This window comes from Saimiri boliviensis, chromosome 2, assembly GCF_048565385.1.
Source record: "Saimiri boliviensis isolate mSaiBol1 chromosome 2, mSaiBol1.pri, whole genome shotgun sequence".
Classification (NCBI taxonomy): Eukaryota; Metazoa; Chordata; class Mammalia; order Primates; family Cebidae; genus Saimiri; species Saimiri boliviensis.
Genome location: NC_133450.1, coordinates 58774075 through 58794856, shown reverse-complemented (window position 1 = coordinate 58794856; position 20782 = coordinate 58774075). Strand labels below are relative to the sequence as shown.

General features: G+C 39.9%; 1 pseudogene; it reads left to right on the top strand.

Annotated features, from left to right (window-relative positions):
- The first annotated feature begins 3601 nt into the window (after positions 1–3601).
- LOC101046487 (PRAME family member 33-like) overlaps positions 3602–20782 on the top strand; it is a 21784-nt pseudogene continuing 4603 nt past the window's right edge.

The window sequence follows — 20782 nt, the reverse complement described above, 5'->3', positions numbered from 1 at the left end:
AAAGGAAGAAAAAGGTATATATTAAAGCTGTTCTATGGAGGATAAATGTTCACAAATCAGTAATGGAAATGTTTCTATATGTACACTAAAGGACATATGATAGGCTATTTACCTTAATCTGGCTTCATAATTTATATCAAGAAAATGCTTTAATAACACCATCTGTTAATCCAACTAAATTCTATATTCTAGAATCTATCAGAATTATAGAATTAGATTGGGCTTTTAAAGCTCCTTTCTTCTGAGGAACTCAGAGTACTTGTGTTTATCATATGGCTTTAAATGGTCACAGCGGTCCCCAAAATTTTATCAAGGTAATAAATATTCCTAAATAAAGCCAATTCCCTGCCCCACTCCCAAGTGCTAACATTGGTTGGAATTAGAAAATTTTTTTGTTTTCTAACTAAAGAAATCCTGAGGATATTTTTAAGTAACTAAAGATTAAATGTTAGAAGAGGGCATTCAGCTGTGTAGACACAAAACAACTGAATTTTGGCAAAGCAAATTCATAATTTTCAGATAATTTGAGGCAAATTGTTTCTATGAAAATAATTTAACTTTAAAAAATTACATGTCATATGTGTTCATTTTTAAAAATCAGAAAATGAAATTAAGGAAGAAAATATTAACCCAATACCCCACTGTCAAGAATTACCTCTGTTAACATGTTGTGTACCTATGTTGAGCTCCGTATTTTCTGTTTGTCCCTTTAGTGCTACTCCCAATCCTCTCTACCGTGCTTCATGCCTTGGGAGACTAATTATATGGCCGTATCAAAGAATCCCTTTGAGGTCTGACTTCTGGTAGTTTAGTCAATGAGGAACACCAGAGAGAGAGAAGGGAGGAGAAGGAGAGAGAGGCCAAGACATTCGTTTCCCAGAAACCACACTGTAGAGTTGCTGTGAGAGGGCTACATCCTTTTACAAAAAGTCCCAAGTCCTGTCAAAAGGCCCTCCCGCACATAACTCTTCCGCTTAATTCCTCTGGCTCCTTCAGGCCTAGACATGGTAAAAAGTAGGAACATCCTATCCTCCATACTCTTACAAACTCCAGGTTCTATATTATTCTTTGTTGTTTGTCTATATTCTGCCTATACCTTATAAATAGTCCCTATATTGAACCCTGGTCAAGTTATTCAATTTGAGCATGCCTCCTGCATTCTGCTGCTACCTTGGCTACTACCTCTATCCAGATTTGTTAGTGTATACACAAATACATACATACACACACACACACACGCACACACATACCCCTCACATTCATTTTTTAAAAAAAAAATACTTGTAAAATATGCCAGTTATTGTACAGCTATATAAAAATCTAAACAAATTAATATATTAGAAATTTAAATTATTTCCTTTTTCTATTCTAAATAATTATGCAATGAATATCTACGTACTTATACCTTTGCCCTCTTGTCTATATTAGTGCCATAGAATACATTTTTAGCAGCAGTATTTCTGAGACAAAGGACGTGTGCATATTTAAGGCTTTGGATATTTCCAGTAGTCTTCCATACAGGCCATAATGATATTCACTTCCCCATGAAGTATACAAGAATGTCCAAATGCCCATCCCTTCACTAACCCTCTGTATTAGTCCATTCTCATGCTGCTAATAAAGACACACCAAAGACTGGGCAATTTATAAAGGAAAGAGGTTTAATTAACTCAGTTCAATTGGGCTGGGGAGGCATCAGGAAACTTATGGCAGAAGAGGAAGCAAGCATGTCCTTCTTCACACAGCAGAAGAAGAAGTGCTGAGCAAAAGAGGGAAAAGCCCCTTATAAAACCATCAGGTCCTGGCTGGGCGCAGTGGCTCATGCCTGTAATCTCAGCACTTTGGGAAGCCCAGTCAAGTGGATCACCTAAGGTCAGCAGTTCAAAACCAGCCCTGGATAACATGGTGAAACCCTGTCTCTACTAAACACACACACACACACACACACACACACACACACACACACACGCAAATTAGCCAGGCATGGTGGTGCACACCTGTAGTCCCAACTACTAAGGAAGCTGAGGAAGGAGAATTGCTTGAACAGGGGAGGTAGAGGTTACAGTGAACCAAGATTGCACCACTGCACTCCAGCCTGGGTGACAGAGTGAGACTCTATCTCAAAAAATAAAACAAACAACAAAAAATCAGGTCTCATGAGAACTCACTCTATCACAAGAACAACAGCATGGGAGTAACCACTCCCATGATTCAACTACTCCTACCAGATCCCTCCCATGACATTTGGGGATTATGGAAACTACAATTCAAGGTAAGATTTGGGTGGGGACACTGCCAAATCATATCACCCTCCACCATTTTTGCAGAAAGAAAAATTAACCTTGTCAGTTCTACTGTATTCACACTACTTTGCACTGTATGCTAAAGCTCTACCTCAAGTCACCAAGTTGCTAGTTGAAAAACATCAAAAGTCAACCCTTTAATGCCAATTTCAGATATCACAGGATAGAGCTTCCTGACATTTCCTCATCTCAAGAGCCCCCCAATAAGTACAGCCTTTTCACTCATAAAATATAATGTGTAAAAATGTTGATTTTTTTTTTTAGGGGTGGAAAAACACATACATGTATGTCCTAAACTAAAAGAAACTAGGGTGAATCTAATTAAATCCCTAGTTTCTTTTATAGCATTTAAAATAAAATTATCACACAATAACATTTAAGTCAATCCCATACAAATGAATTGAATCCCATGTTGTAGAAAACATTCAAGTAAACTGCTATGGAAGATACAGGGATCGGTGAAATGTGTTCCTCTCCACTAGGGTGTACTATCGAATTCAGGAAATAGACACACAGAAGAGCAACGCTAAAAGATATCTTAAGGCCGGGCGCGGTGGCTCAAGCCTGTAATCCCAGCACTTTGGGAGGCCGAGGCGGGTGGATCACGAGGTCGAGAGATCGAGACCATCCCGGTCAACATGGTGAAACCCCGTCTCTACTAAAAATACCAAAAATTAGCTGGGCGTGGTGGCCCGTGCCTGTAATCCCAGCTACTCGGGAGGCTGAGGCAGGAGAATTGCCTGAACCCAGGAGGCGGAGGTTGCGGTGAGCCGAGATCGCGCCATTGCACTCCAGCCTGGGTAACAAGAGCGAAACTCTGTCTCAAAAAAAAAAAAAAAAAAAAGATACCTTAAAAACAGTAGAATTGACAAATAAATCTAAAATCTGGTTCTCCGAGTAGGAAAAATGAAAATATATCCTAAACAAACCTCTAGCTAATCAAGAAAAAAGAACACATATACATGTAAAGTAATGAATGAAATGGAAGCTATACTCAGAGATATAGCAGGGGTTTTTTCTTTACAAAATACTATCAGCAACTCTTAAAACTTTAAATATTCTATAATATATATAACTTTCTGAAAAAACATGAATCAAACATACCCATTAGATCAAAAACTATGGAAAAAATGGAAAAGTTATTAAGGCAGAACAGACTACATATTAAAAGCAGAGCCTTGACAAAAGCTTGTGCGCAGCCCCAGAAGAGTCCCAGAGCTGTGGTGCCTGGAGTTACTGCCTGCTTCTCCAAGAGGTCCGAGCACACTGCAAAGTGAGTCCAGATCTGATTTATCCGAATGAGCCTCCAGGCCCCACACAGACTCGTGGAGCTGGCAGCACAGAGCCTGCTGAGGGACCCGTACTCAGACACCTCCACTCTGGATGAGCTGCCTGGGGAGGTCTTCCCTCTGATGTTCATGGAGGCCTTCAGCAGCAGACGCTATGAGATTCTAAAGGCCATGGTAAAGACCTGGCCCTTCCCCTGCCTCCCTCTGGGGTTCCTGGTGAAGACACTTCATCTGGAAACCTTGCAAGCTGTGCTGAAAAGACTTGATTCACTGCTGGACATGAAGGTTCGCCCCAGGTGGTAGAAACTTCAAGTGCTGGATTTGCGGAATGTTGATGAGAATTTCTGGACCACGTGGTCTGGAGCCAGGGCCTTCCTGCTCCCCAGAGGCCATAAGTAAGAGGCAGACAGTGGAGGACTGTCCAGGAACATGAGAGCATGAGCCCTTGAAGGTGTTCACAGACGTCTGCCTCAAGGAAAGTACCCTGGATGAGTGCCTGAGCTACCTCTGTGGCTGGATTCACTACAAAAGAGGTTTAGTACACCTGCGTTGTAGTAAGGTACAGAATTACTCAATGCCCACTTCAAATTTCAGAAATTTATTGGAAATGGTATACCCAGACAGTATCCAGGAGTTGGAAGTCCAGAGAAAGTGCTCACTGAATAGAACAGGAAAGTTTGCCCCTTACCTGAGCCAGATGAGCAATCTTCACAAACTCTTGGTAGCCTTTGGTTATGATCATGAGATATCCACATGTGCCCAACAGCAGTTCATTCCTGACTTGGAAACTCCATTCCTCATTTCCTCAGCCTGGGCTGCCCTGAGATGCTTTTTTTTTTTTAGACCGAGTTTCACTCTTGCTACCCAGGTTGGAGTGCAATGGTGCAATCTCGGCTCACCGCAACCTCCACCTCCTGGGTTCAGGCAATTCTCCTGCCTCAGCCTCCTGAGTAGCTGGGACTACAGGCACGCACTACTATGCCCAGCTAATTTTTTGTATTTTTGTAGAGACAGGGTTTCACCATGTTGAACAGGATGGTCTCGATCTCTTGACCTCGTGATCCACCCGCCTCGGCCTCCCAAAGTGCTGGGATTACAGGCTTGAGCCTGTAATGCTTGAGTCTGTAATCTGCGCCTGGATGCTTTTTATAAGAAAGTTCAATCATATCAAAGAGCAGCTGGACCACCTGCACAGGTTTGTCAAAGATCTGATGGATAAAGATCTGGAAACCATCATTCACAGCAAACTGACACAAGAACAGAAAACCAAACACCGCATGTTCTCACTCATAAGTGGGTGCTGAGCAACAAGAACACATGGACACAGGGAGGGGAACATCACACACCGGTGCCTGTCGGGGGGTGGGGGTTTGGGGAAGGCATAGCAGGAGGTTGGGGGCTAGGGAAGGAATAGCATTAGGAGAAACACCTAATGTAGATGAAGGGTTGATGGATGCAGCAAACCACCATGGCACATGTATACCTATGTAACAAACCTGCACATTCTGCACATGTAGCCCAGAACTGAAAGTATTAAAAAATATATATAGTTAAAGAAAAAGCAGAGCCTTAAATGCCCTTGTCCTATTGCCTTTCCAACCCTGGGTGACACCACTCTCTGCTTCATACACTCATCCTCTGAGCTCTGCTGGAGAAAAATTAAGCAATCAAGTAGACAGAATCTGATACAGTTTTATGGTCATTAACCTCAAATGGGCTCTCAGCCCCGAATGACAACTACAGAACTATGTTTTTCTAGTCATGGTACTGTCTTATTCTCCACATCTCTGTGGCATAAACATCTTCTCTGTTCTTCTCAAACTTTTTGATTCTGCCCCCTCCTATCCTGCCAAATCATTCAAGCTGAGGCAATCAGATTTCTGTTTTCAGAAGAAAAGCAAAAGTTATCAGAACGACTCCCTCAAATTCCTGCCACCAGAACAATAACACAAACCTACCTATATATGAATCTTCTTATCTTTCTTTCTTGTTTCAGAGGAACAAGTGGCCTACCTCTTATGCCTCCTCAAGTACCTTACTCTGTTAATGTTTATTCTCTTTCCTGTATCTTCAACCTGCCTCTCTCTGCGGGTTCCTTCCCATTAGCCTTTCAACATCTCCCCTCCTACAGTCTTCTCCCTTTTCTGCTCCTCTTCTTTTCTTCATCTCTCTTTCATTTCACAACCCACCATATTCTGATTATCAGTCTCAACAAGACTTCTCTTGCCAAATTCACACCTGACCTCCATGTTGTTAAATCAAACTGACATCTTTCAGCTTTTCTCCTGCTTGTCCCTTAGACAGTAATGTGGTTCTGTTGATAATACTCTTCTCACCTTCCCCGTTGGTAACAGGGTTTTTATGTTCTACCTAGCCCATATCTCTACAGATTGAATTTCCCTTTGTAATACAATTTGTAATGATATATTGGTGCACTTATTTAGTCAGTACCGTGAGGTAAAAAGACCACATCCTGCCAAAGTAAGTCTCCTTCCCACTCTTGTGCCCCCAGTCCCCCAGTTTCCTTACCCAGAGGTCACGTGCCACAAGCACTGTGTAAGTCCAGAGCTGCACAGTAACGTCTTTCCCACCATAGAAAGACTGCTTGGTGAAGAGCAAAGGCTGCACAGAAGAAACAGAGCTGAGAGATGGAAAGAGGAAGGTTCCTGATAACATTGCTTGAATATATTGAACTAATTGAAGCCTACTCAATTTCTAATAACGAGGAAGAATAAATTCCCTTGTTTTGCAAAACTGGCTTGAATTGTTTTTCTTTCTTTCTTTTTTTTTTTTTTTTTTTTTTTTGTAATTTGCAGCTGAAATGGTCCTTCCTAATGCTAAGAAGATAGATTTTAGAGGTTTCTAAGACACAAAACTGACAAGGCTTCATTAGCAGTTGGACGTGAAAGTCAAGTTTTCCAGGTGGAGATTTAGGCTATGAGAGGGTTGAACAGCATCCTACCTAGTTCCACGCCTGGCAAGAAGAAATTTACATTTTGCAAAGTTGCCATATGTGTCATATGTGTTAGGGTGAAGATCAAAAACTAAGAATCCAGAAGCTAGTAATTTAGGTAGATGGTCCAGACTAAGAATCTAGGAATAAGACACTAGGGAGTCCACAGAATCTTGATCTTGAGTAATTCTTAGAATGGGAAATACATCAGTTTAGCTAAGGGAATCTAAAACAGCAGTTGCCATGAAAAAGTCAAGGATCTATAAACAAAGAAATCAAAGTTAAACTGGATAGGTCCAGGGGTAACATATCTTGATAATCAAGGCAGGTAAACAACATATGAAATAGAGAAAAGGGAAAGAAAATGGGCTAGGTGAAAGGAAATGATATTAACAACCAAAGCCCTAAAAGAACCAAGAGGAACAAGGACAGTTTATTCTTTGGCTTATTTTGCAGTTACTACTGAAGGAAGATAGCTCTGGGGACAAATGACTACATTGAAAGTCACTGTCACTGGTGCTAGGTGATGTGAAAGCAATCTCATTAAGGCAAAGGTAGGGGCCAGAAAATTAGATACATTGGGGTGTTCTTAATTTAATATATTAAAAGAATGGAAAGCATAGAAAGATCAAGGGACATTACAACCAAAAAGATCATTCATATTTTGGACAATAAAGATAAAAGCAAGAAGACATTGAAGTTCAAATGACTATGGGCAAAAGCCCACAATCCAGCTAACACTGATGTTGTTTTCCTTTAGATGTAACAAAGAGAAAATCAAGTTAAAATACTGACCTTGAGGATCTAAGAAATTATGCTTAACCTGAATGTGTTTTTAAGTTAAAAGTGGGCCACTTCTGATTGTACAGTAATTCATTGCACAGTTTGGGCAATGCTTCTCTACATCCTGTGCGAAGCATGAATAACTGGTTCAGTTTGGGCTCTGTGCTAATTCAAGCATCCTCTCCTATCTGTACACCAATCAGGCTGGAACTGGAAGACTTTATCTAAAATTAAGAAAAGCTGCCTGGATGTGGTGGCATATGCCTGTAATCCCAACACTTTCAGGGATCACAGCAGGAGGATCACTTGAAGCCAGAAGTTCAACACCAACCTAGGCAACACAGTAAGACACTGTCTACACACACACAAAAAATCGTAATTAGCCAGGCATGGTGGTGTACACCTCTGGTCCAAGCTACTCAGGATACTAAGGCAGGAAGATTACTTCAGGCCAGGAGGTCGAGGCTGCAGTGAGCCATGATCCCATCACTGTACTCCAGTCTGAGTGACAGAGAGAGATGCTATCTCAACAACAATAAAAGAAAGAAAGAAAGAAAAAGGAAAAGAAAAGCCACCTGAACTATCTACATCTCTGAGTTTCCCAATACTTGCTAGTCATTCATAAGTTTAAGCCCATGTTAAACTTCTCAATTAGAAAATACATTTGATAAGACTTAGGGGATATAATTTAGTGGAAGAGATGCTAAGTATAAGGTTCCTAAAAACACCTTGGGAGCCAGAATGAGACTGCTTATACCCCTCAGACACTCTCATCCTCTTCTCTGAGCCCATACAAATAAATATTAAAACGAGCAAATAACACGGACCATCCAAAGAACTAGTGTATTCCTACTTGTTTTTACTGAGTTATAGTTATTCTTACTTGTTTTAACGAATAGTAAGAGTTGAAAAAGTAAGTAGAGATTAACATGCTCTGTATTGAAACCAAAGTATTCAAACAAACAAACAAAAAAAAGTATAAAGGTGCATCACAAAAACTAATTTTCCTTTCATGGAGTTCAGAGATAGCCCTAGAGACTTCTTCCAGGAAGCTAGAGTAGATGTAATTAATCCCATTCCTCCCACTAACTACAACTGAAAACTTCAAACATTGTATCTAAAACAAACATAAGATAACTCTGAAAGGTGGAAAAAGAAAAGACAGACCAGGTCTTGGGATCTGAGGAACAACCTGATGGTGAATTGCTTGGGTTTTCCTTTGTGCCTCATATCCCAGACTTGCAGCTGAAGAAACTGGCAACTCACAATTGCCAATGGGTACAGATAAGTCCCCAAAAACCCCTCTCTCTCTTGCCAAAGGACCAGCAAAAACACAGCCTAGCAAGACAGACAGCTTCTAAACAATAACCACTCTACTTCAACCAAACATGACAGAAAAAGCTGTAACCACATCCCAACCCATGCTAGTAAAAGCCTAGGCTTCCATTCTGAAGAAAATATAACAGGCCAGGCACGGTGGTTCATGCCTGTAATCCCAGCACTTTGAGAGGCCAAGGTGGGTAGATCACTTGCACCCAGGAGTTCAAGATCAGCCTGGCCAACATGGTGAAACCTCATCTCTGCAAATAAAGATAGATAGATAGATAGATAGATAGATAGATAGATAGATAGATAGATAGATAAAACTTAGTCGGATGTGGTGGCACATGCTTATAGTCCCAGCTACTAGGGAGGCTGAGTGAGAGGATCACCTGAACCTGGGAATTTGAGGCTGCAGTGAGCCATGAGCATGCCACTGCACTCCAGCCTGGGTGACACAGCAAGACTGTCTCAAAAAAGAAAAGAAAATGTAACAAAGCACCTCAGCACTCCAACAGGGACGGAGTGACAGGAGGCCAGGTGGAGAGTCAGGTCTTCCACCATCACCCAGCACTAATGAGGCCGCTCCTATCGTGGCATAGTACAGACCACGTAAGGAGCCAGGACTCCCACCATTGCCCAGAAGTGATGAAGAGTTCCTCCCACACAAGTGTCAACAAATGCCAAGTGGGAAACTTGGACTTCTACCTCCACTTGGCAGTAACAAGGCAGTGTCCCCCAGTTTCCCTGCCAGGGCAGTGTTAGTAAAAATAATAATTTAAAAAATCAGCTAAAATAAAAGGTTTAAATAAGATCCAGAGTGTCATAACACAATATGAAAATGTCCAGGTTTCAATAGAAAATCACTCGTTATATCAATAACCAGGAAAAGCTCAGACTTTAGATTAAAGCAGCCACGATAAAAATGCTTCACTGACCAATTAAAAACACACTTGAAACAAATTAAAAAATAGACAACCTCAGCAAAAAAAATTGATGCTGTAAAGAATCAAATGGAAATTTTATTTTATTTTTTTGAGACGGAGTCTTGCCCTATTGCCCAGGCTGGAATGCAGTGGCGTGATCTCGGCTCACTGCAACCTCCCGGGTTCAAGCAATTCTCCTACCTTGGCCTCCTCAGCAGCTGGGATTACAGGCGTGTACCACCACACCTGGCTAATTTTTGTATTTTTAGTAGAGACAGGGGTTTCACCACGTTGTTCAGGCTGGTCTCGAACTCCTGACCTCAAGTGACCCGCCCACCTCTGCCTCTGAAAGTGCTGGGATTATAGGCATGAGCCACTGCGCCCAGCCTCAGATGGAAATTTCAGAAGTTAAAAATAACCAAAACAAAAAGCTTAGTAGATTAGGTCCTGTTTTGTAATCCATTCTGCCAATCTCTATCTTTTACTTGGTGTATTTCAATGATTTATATTTTACACAATTATTTATATGTTAGGACTTAAGTCTGCCATTTTATTTTTGTTTTCTGATTGTTCTCTTTGTTCTTTTCCTGGCTTTTTTTTCCTGATTTCCTATGTGTTACTCACACCTTTTTTAAGAATTCCATTTTAATTTATCTATAATATTTGAAGTGTACCTCTTTTATAGATTTTTTTTTTTACTGGTTGCTTGAGTACTACATTATATATACATAATATATCCAATATACTGGTGTTGAAGAAAAATCTTACCTCCCTTATGTCCCCTTGCTCACTCCCATTTATAATATAATTGTCTTAGATGTCTTCTCTATATACATTCAGAACCACATTTGACAGTGTTGTAATTATTACTTCAACCATCAAGCATAATTTTAAAAACCAAGAGGAGAAGGAAAGGCTTTTACTTCCCCATATTTTTTCTTCCATGCTCTTTCTTCCTTCCTGATATTCCAAGGTCCTTCTTTTGTCATTTTCTTTCTATTTAGAGAACTGTCTTTAGCCCTTCTTTTAGGGTAAGTCTGACGGCAACAAATAGCTTTCCTTCATCTCAGAATATCTTCATTTCCCCTTCACTCTTGACAAATATTTTCACTGGGTGACAGTATCGTAGATTGACAGTAATTTTATTTCAGCCCTTGAAAAGTATTATGATACTTTCTTCTGGCCTCCATGGTTTCCAATGAGAAATTTGCTGTTACTCTAATTGTTTTCCCTTACCCCAATAAGTAAGTTATCATTTTTTCTGTGAAGGCTTTCAAGACTTTTTATTTGTCTTCAGCTTTCAGAAGTTTAATTATAATGTATCTTGGCATGGATTTCTTGGGATCCAAATCCAAGCTGGTCTGGATACCAGCTTCTTGCATTTGTAGGTTTAGGTCTCTTGCCAGATTGGTGGGTGTTTTTGGCCGTTATTTCTTTGAGTACTTGTTCAGCCCAGCCTCTTTTCTTTTCTCCTTCTATGACTCTCTTAAGAGGATGAAAGACAACCTACAGAGTGGTAGAAAGTATTTGCAAACAACATATATGACAAGGGACAAGTTAATAACTAGAATATATAAAGAAATCTCAAAATTCAACAGTAAAGAAAAAAGCAATTTGATTAGCAAACGTGCAAAACACATGAAGAGACATTTTACAGATCTTAAATAAATGAAATTATTTTTCAATATCATCAGTCATTAGGGAAATGTAAATTAAAATCAAAATTAAATATTACTACATGTCTATCAGAATTGCTAAAATAACAATAGAAACAACATCAAGTAGCATATGAAGAAACTGATCACAGACACATTGCTGGTGAGAATGTAAAACAGTATAGACACTGAAACACCATTTGGCAATTTCTTAAAAAGCTAAACATGCAACCACCATACAACCCAGAAACTGCAGTCCTGGGCATTTGTCACAGAGAAATGATTATTTATATTCTTACAAAAATCTGTAGATGAATATGCATAGCAGCTTTCTTCACAAAAAACAATGAGAGAATTTTTTTTAACTGTGTTACATCTATACCAGGTATGTTCAGTCTTTTTGCCTCCTTGGGCCACATTGGAAGAAGAATTGTCTTGGGCCATACATAAAACACACTAACACTAACAACAGCAGATAAGGTTTTTTTAAATTGCAAAAAAAAAAAAAAAATCTCATAATGTTTTAAGAAAGTTTACAAATTTGTGTTAGGCCTCATTCAAAGCCTTCTAGGGCCACATGCAGCCTGCAGGCCATCTGTTGGATAAGCTTGATCTATGCCATAAAACATTGTTCGGCAATTAAAAAAGAAACACGTTATTAATACACACAATAACCTGGATGAATGTCCAGAGAATTATGCTGAGTTTTAAAAGCCAACCTCAAAAAGTTACATACTATATAAGTCCATTTATATAACATTCTTAGCTGGGCATGGTGACTTACGCCTATAACCCCAGCACTTTGAGAGGCTGAGGTGGGTGGATTACCTGAGGTTGGGAGTTCAAGACCAACCTATGGCAAAACCCTATCTCTGCTAAAAATACAAAAATTAGCCAGGCATGGTGGCAGGCGCCTATAATCCCAGCTACTCAGGAGGCTTGGGCAGGGAATCACCTGAACCAGGGAGGCAGAGGTTGCAGTGAGCTGAGATCACACCACTGCACTCCAGCATGGGTGACAGAACAGGACTCTGTCTCAAAAAAATTGCATATATATATACTTTTATATATACATATATGTATAATGTTATATATATATGTGTATGTGTGTGTGTGTATATATATACATATATACATATACATATATGTATGTATATATATAACATTCTTGAAATGACAAAATTATAGAAACTGATAACAGATTACTGGTTGCCAGAGGCTAAAAAGGCAAATCAAAACCACAATGAAATACCATCTTACCCCAGTTAGAATGGTAATCATTAGGCCGGGTGTGGTGATCCATGCCTGTAATTCCAGCACTTTGGGAGGTCAAGGCAGGCAGATCACTTGAGGTCAGGAGTTCAAGACCAATTTGGCCAACATGGCAAAAACCCAGCTCTACCAAAAATACAAAAAGTTAGCCAAGTGTGGTGGTACATGCCTGTAATCCCAGCTACTCAGGAGGCTGAGGCACGAAAATCACTTGAGCCTGGGAGGTGGAGGTTGCAGTAAGCCGAGCCCATGCCACTGCATTCTAGCATGGGAAACAGAGTAAGACTCTGTCTCAAAAAAAAAAAAAAAAAAAAAAAAATTAAATGAAGCCTAAGAATACTGATTCTAGTGAATGCTACTCTTAATATTATTGCTATTTATCCCTCCAGATCCAGCATTTTTTGAATTTGAACATCCCTGAAATTTGTATTCTATTATTCTTTTTTCTTCTAATAAGAAGGCTATCCATTTTAAGAAAAATTTGTACCAGTTCTTCATAGTGTTACAATTTTCATAATAGAAAAATGTAATGTTTCCTAACATCCCTTCTGAAAAGCACAGTGAAAGTTTTTAATGAAACTTCTTTGAAAGCCTTGAAAATCCTAACACTCTTGCTTCCATAGTTCTCCTTATAACTATTAATATACACTTAAACCACAGAACGTTCAACATTAAATTTTCCATTACAGTGATCAGATTGACCATCACATTTCAAAAACTCAAAAAAGATGACAGTGAACAAAATATTGAATAACTTTCTCAGCTAATGTGTGTATTTATCACATCAGCTTCACTGTTTCTCTCAGATCATTCATAGTAGTTGGCTGCAGTAGTTGTTGCAATATGCACATTTCTTGCTCAGAATTCTTGTTTTTCACTCTGAGATTTTCTATTCGATCATGGTAGATGCCAGCCTCCAAGATGATCCCCAGTGGTTTTCACCTTTTGGTATTTACATTCTTGTGTAGTACCCCACACATCAAATAGGACTGACCTGTCTAGCCAATAGGATATTACACAGATGAAGTGTGACTGCTGAGGCCAGGTCATAGAAAATGTAATCACTTATATGCTAATATTTCTTGGATCACTCTCTCTGCAGAAAGCTGGCTGCTGTGTCATGCAGACACTCACACGGTCCTGTGGAAGGGTCCACATGGTGAAAAACTGAGGTATTCTGCCAAGCAATCAGCTTGCTAGTGTCGTGAGTGGCTGATCGCAGAAGCAGATCCTCTAGGCTAAGTCGAGTCTCCAGATGACTGCAGTCCAGTTACCACCTTGACTGCATGAGAGACCGTAAGTCAGAACCGTTAACTAAACTGCTTTAGAATTCCTGACTTACAGAAAATGTGTGAGAAAATATGTACTCATTTCTACTTTAAAAAGCTAAATTTGGGGGTGGTTTGTTACTCATTGATAGAGAAGTAGGGAGCTGCTACACCAAAAACCACAGAACGTTCAACATAAAATGTGGGAGTGGTTTTTGAACTAGGTAACGGGTAGAAGCCAGGACTGTCAAGAGAGTTGTAGTGAAACCTGAAATGTTTTGAAAGTTTGTATTTGCCCAATGACTTCTGAAAAAGCTAAGGGTAAAGAATTAAAGAAAAGTGAGGAAAACATGATTAGAAATTAGAGAGAAGGGGATTCTGGTTATATAGTGGCAGAAAGTTGAGTAACATTGTCTGTGGTAATGAAAAAATTAGATAACTGACTGGGCATGGTGTCTCATACCTATAATCCCAGCATTTTTGGAGGCTGAGGTGGGAGTATCATTTGAGGCCAGAAATTTGAGACTAGCCTGGGCAAGAGAGTGAGAACCCACCTTTACAAAAAATAATTGTTTCCTTATTATTCTCCAAAGATCTCTCTTTCTCTCTCTCTCTCTCTCCTCTCTCTCTCTCTCTCACACACACACACATACACACTCTCTCTCTATCTCTCTTCTCTCTCTCTCTTACTCTCTCTTTCTCTCTCTCTCCTTCTCTCTCTCTGTCTCATGTAATCATTGTAAACTTTTTGATTTAAACATTTGCATAGGTTTCAATCTGTTGTAATTATTATCATTATTGGAGCTCAAATTGTCCCGTCTTTGGCTATTAGAAACCCTTTAAACCTGTCCTCTGACTCCTTTTGACGTGACTCTAGTAGTATATGTGACCCTAGTAGTTTTCTTTCTGATAATATGACATTCCTGGCTTGTCATGTTCATTTCTTGCCCAAGTCCTGGAATCAGCCATTTCTCTAAGAAGACCTTTTTGGTAAATGAGAAATTGTAGTGAGAATTGTAGATTGTTCCACAATCTATGTACACACAAAGGATACTCATTCCTTCTGAGTTGATCATTGTTTTTAGGCCTATACAGTAGGCTGAACTAGAAAATATAAATAAAATACCTGATTCATCCACATTGATGATTCCAATTTCAACTCAATTTTATGCAATCTCTTTCCTGTTATATCTGTATCTCCTTCTGCCATATGAGAATTCTGGTTCTCAAAGATGCAGAGGATAATGGAATTAGTATATTCCATAATTACTCACTTGTTTTTATCTCATGCTACAAGTCTCAAAGTAACCACATTAATATTACCACCAACATGATTACTGAAAAAGTTCTTAAAATCCATATACTCTCCCCCATCTTAAAATAGAAGTCCTCTATTGAGGATTCAGGTTCAAGATGCCTGACTAGAGACATTGGACACTCACTCTCTCCAGAAAGAAGACATAAAATTATGAAGAGATAAGCACACCTCAAATAGAACATCTAAGAGCGAATAGTAGAGTCCGACGGAGAAGTCTTGGCAAGCCCCTGAGATGCAGAGGAGAAGGAAGCGAGTGGCCAGCTCAGTTGGGAGAAGTTGGGAGCCAGAGGTGCTCACTATTGCTGAGGAGGGTAAGTGAGAGAACTTCAGTGGTCCAATTCTCCCCACCACAAACTACTACAACCCCAGCCATGGGAGAGCTCATCTAACCACACGAACCCTGACGCTAGCATGGGAAGTGATCTGCAGACCCTGCAAGGACATTATGCTGACAGGGAATTCATGCTGGGTCACTCACACCCTCTGAGACTTAAGCAGCTGCAGCAGGGCACTATTGGGAAGGCATAGCCATCATGAGACTGCATCCTGCCCTGGGAACTACAGCTCCCATCTGTCCACATCCCAGAAGCCCTCAATGACATCCCCCAGTGTCCATCCAGAAGGCTACAGTGGCACAGCAATGGCTGGCCCCAAAGGTGCTGCAGGGTCCCCAGTACTCTAACCCACAGGGAGTACTACTCCCCAGCAACAGATCCTAGTCAAAAAGAAATTCATGAAACCCTGGAAAAAATGCGGTGCACCAAAAAGGCAGCCCAGACAAAGGAAAACAAAGCACATGCTTTCTAGAGCCTGAGCACTTCCCTTTCTGGGGCTGTGAGAAGCAACACTGCCCCCAGCAGTAGCACAGACTTTGCTCAGGCTTACAAGCAGAGAGTGAGAACCCCTCCCCACATCCACATACTGCCACAGCAGTTGCAGCAACCAGGAACTGAGGTGGGTAATCCTGAGGGCTGACAGTCTGGAGCTGAGGGAAGTGACCCTACCCCCACCAGCAGAGCAGCCTCTGTGCTCAGGCTTGCCCACGGAGAGCAGGACCTTCTCTCCCCTTTGTCACATTGCTGCAGCTATAGCCACTGCTGCTGCCACCAGGAGCTAGGACAGGCAAGACAAAAGGCTGCCTATCTGGAGTTGTGAGTGGCAACCATGCCCCAACTGGCAATGTGGCTCCATGCCCAGGCTTATGTGCAAAAGGCAAGGTCCTTGCCCAATTCTATGTGGTGCTGTGGTGCTGTGGTGCTGCTGCCACCAAGAGCGGGCAAGCCTGAGAGCTACGTGTCTGGGGCTGTGGATGGTGAACTCATATCGTAGCCACTGCCAACACCAGTGCACAGCACTCAGATCCAGAGAATCATCCTGCCACTGCTACTGCTGGTACCCACCCCCCGCCAGCTGCCTAGGGATCTGAGAACTCATTCACCATCCCAGCCCACCACTGCCACTCCCAGCATTTGAGCAGGCCACCTGTAGGCTCAAGAATTGACCTGCCTAGTCCCACTAACACTGGTGCTAGCAAAGTGCCCACCCTGGGGCTGAGAACAGGTACACTTGCCCCACTGCTGCCACCACTGGGGCCTCAATACTGGCCCACTTGGCAACTCTGTCCCCAGCGAAACAACTTCATCACAGCCTCCACTAACAAATGCACTCTAAACAATGAAAGAAATCACAGCTATCATTCACGCCATTTACAGCCAAAGAAATCATGCAGAGACTACACTACTACTGCACACACCCAGAATCAAAGCCCAAAGGGCTCTACCCAAGCAACACTATTGATACATCTTCAGGAAAATGTCCTCCCATATGAAAGCAAATTTTAAAAACTGGAAAAAATTACTCTTACACCAGATGTGTAGATATCAATTTAAGGACACAGGAAACATGAAAAAGCAAGGAAAATGACACCTCAAGAATACAGTAATTTCTCAGCAACAGATCCCAATCAAAAAGAAGTTCATGAAAATCTGAAAACAGAATTCAAACGTGTGATACTAAATAAGCTCAGAGAGATATAAAATAATTCTGAAAAACAATACAAAGAAATAAGAATAACAATTCAGAATATGGATGAGAAATTTAATAGATAAATATCATTAAAAAGGACCAAATAGAAATTCTGGGATGGGAGAGCTCCTTGAATGAAATAGAAAATACACTTGAAAGCTTCAATGATAGGCTGGATCTGCTTTCTCCATCAATGACAGAAAAAATTCTAAAAGTAGCAAGAGAAAAGTATCTGGTCACCTATAAAGGACCCCCTATTGGACTAACAGTTGACTTCTCAGCAGATGCTTTACAGGCCAGGAGAGAATAAGATGACATATTCAAAGTGCTGAAATCAAAAACTACTCCTACACAAGGATACTACATCCAGCAAAATTATTCTCCATAAATGAAGAAGAAATACAGTCTTTCCCAAACAAATGCTGAGAGATTTCATCACTACTAAACTTCCTTTACAATAAATGCTTAAGAAAGTCCTAGAGCTGTAAGAAAAAGATGACAGTTACCATTGTGAAAATACACAAACTTATAAAACTCACTGTAAAACAAACACAGAAATGAGGAAGAGAAAACCGCTAGACTAAGAGAGAAGACCCAAATAAACAGTCAGAAATGAAAAAGGAGACATTACAACTGATACCACAGAAATACAAAAGATCATCAGAGATGATTATGAACAGCTAATTATATGACAACAAATTAGAATATGTAGAGAAAATGAAAAAAATCCTGGAAATAAAACCTACCAAGATTGAATTAGGATGAAATAAAAAACCTGAACAGACCAATAACAGGTAGCAGGCTGAGGTAGGAGGATCACTTGAACCCAGGAGGCAGAGGTTGCAGTTAACCAAGATCACACCATTGTACTCCAGCCTGGGCAACAGAGCAAGACCCTGTCTTAAAAAAAAAAAAAAAAAAAGGTGGGAGGGAACCTCTTGAATGGGAGAAAATATTTGCAAATTACTCCTTGGACAGGGACTAATATACAAAATATACAAGGAACTCAAACAACTCAACAGTGGAAAAAAATAATTTCATTTGAAAATGGGGAAAGGCCATTAATAGACATCAGCCCAATTCTAATGTCTATTATTAAAAAGACAAAAAATAACAGATGCTGGTGAGGATGTGGAGAAAACAGTCTTTATACACTGTTGATGGGAATGTAAATTAGTACAACTACTATAAAAAACAGTATGGAGATTTTTCAGAAAATTGAAAGTATTTGTTTTAGTTTCAGCAATCACAATACAGCACTGGGTATCTATCTAAAGGAAAAGAAATTACTATGTCAAAGTGATACTTGTGCTTGCAGGTTTATCACAGCACTATTAACAATAGCAAAGATACAGAATCGACCTAAGCATCCATCAATGGATGAATGGATAGAGACATGTGCTTTCTATACACAATGGAAAACTATTCAGCCATAAAAATAATAAACTCAAGGCTGGGCTCAGTGGCTCATGCCTGTAATCCCAGCACTTTGGGAGGCCAAGGCTGGTGGATCACTTGAGAGCAGGAGTTTGAGATCAAGTAACAAAAACAACATGGTGAAACTCCATCTCTACTAAAAATACAAAATAAGCTGGGCATGGTGGCACACGCCTGTAATCCCACTTACTTGGGAGGCCTAGACACAAGAATCACTTGAATCTGGGAGGTGGAGGTTGCAGTGAGCTGAGATTGTACCACTGCACTCCAACCTGGGTGATAGAATGAGACTCCATCACAAAAAAAAAACAAACAAAAAAAGAAGGAAATCATGTCATTTGCAGCAACATGAATGGAACTGGGGGTCATTATGTTGCAGAAAATAGGCCAAGCACAAAAAGACAAATACTGCATGTTCTTACCCATATGTGGGAGCTAAAAACCTTGATCTCATGGACATAGAGAATTAAATGATAGAAAGATGTCAGTAACTGGGAAGGTGGAAAAGGAGGAGGGGATGAAGAGATGTTGGTTACGGGTATAAACACAGAGTTAGATAGAAGAAAACTTCTATTGTTTGATACCAAACTAGAGCGATTACCCTTAGCAACTAGAAGAGAGGATTTGAAGTGACACCAACCCATAAGAATAATAAACACTCAAGGTGATAGATACCCCAATCACCCTGTCTTGATCATTATACATTCTATGCACCTAACAAACACTCATGTCTAACCCATAAATTTATAAAACGTTATATATCAATAGAAAACAGATGTACTATATTTACTTTGTCAAAACATTATATACTATACTCTCTACTTTTTTTTTTTTTTTTTTTGAGCCAGGGTCTTGCTCTGTGCCCAGGCTGGAGTGCTGTGACATGATCACAGCTCACTGCAGCCTCGATGTCCCTGGCTCAAGCAACCATCCTTCCATCTCAGCCTCCTGAGTAGCTGGGAAGGTGTGCACCACTACACCCAGCTATGTTAAACTTTTTCATAGAAACAGGGTATGTTTCCTTATGTTACCCAGGCTAGTCTTGAATTCCTGGGCTCAAGTGATCCTCCCCACTCAGTCTCCCAAGATGCCCGGAGTATAGGCATGAGCCACTGTACCTGGCTTACTCGCTCCCTCTTAACCAGTAGTGCGGTGGAGCCAGTTTATACCAGTTCAGGAAAGTCAATTGTTAAATTTTCAGGGACTTTGTAAGCTAGTTGTTGAGCACATCTATTATTAAAATTAAATTATGTACTATATTACTATATATTGTATATACAATATTACTATATTACTATATAATGGTGCGATGAGCACACCTCTTCTCAACTCAACATTCAGTGACATCATGTTGCTGTCCTGAAATCAGCCACAGTGGAAATATCTATACCTAGAAATTAGCCAATGCTACAAATCAGGACTTGATTTATCGTTTTTCATGATTGTCTTGACAAGAAAGTGATAAAGAAAATATTAATAATGCAAATTAAAAGTATATAGTCAAAAAAATAAAATAAAAAAAAATAAAAGTATATAGTCATTACATTTTGGATAGCATACCAAAAAATGAGTAAATATTTTAAAACTATTATCCAATACATCAAAGAAGCCCCTTATACTATTGACAAATTTGTGAACTTCTGATATACATCTTCATTGTTTCACATTTGTCTTACTCATTAACATAAACAAAAATATCAGCCAACATTCATGTTAGAAGGAATCTTTCATCAATTACATGAGCAACTTCTTTGCTGAATCAGATAACAGTCATGCATTTATTCATAGTCTGATTTTTGTGACACCATTGAGATGATTTTTAAAAGAGTGTACTTAAAAAAATAGCATCTCACACTAAATCTGTAGGTACAGGCTGAAAAACAAGGTATTTCAACTTAAAGTATATGTCACTTCTAAAAAAAACAGTGCTGCTCTTGCCTTCAGTTAATATTCGTTATACAGTTAATATATTTAATGCTTACCAGTCCTTATTCTGATGCCTTTAGTCATTCTGGTTGTCTGAAGCTCATTCTCTTATAGATTCTTTAGGTAGTATTATTGGAATAACGGTCCCTGAGTTTTTGTTGGCTGACAATTTGTGCCCTTTATCTCTGAGAGTCAGTTTTGCTGAACATAAAATCTTTAGCCACATTTTCTTTCCTTGCATCGTAAATAGGTCTAGTATAAAGCATTCTGTTGAAAAATTCAATAATCTCAATTTCTTTTCCTTGTA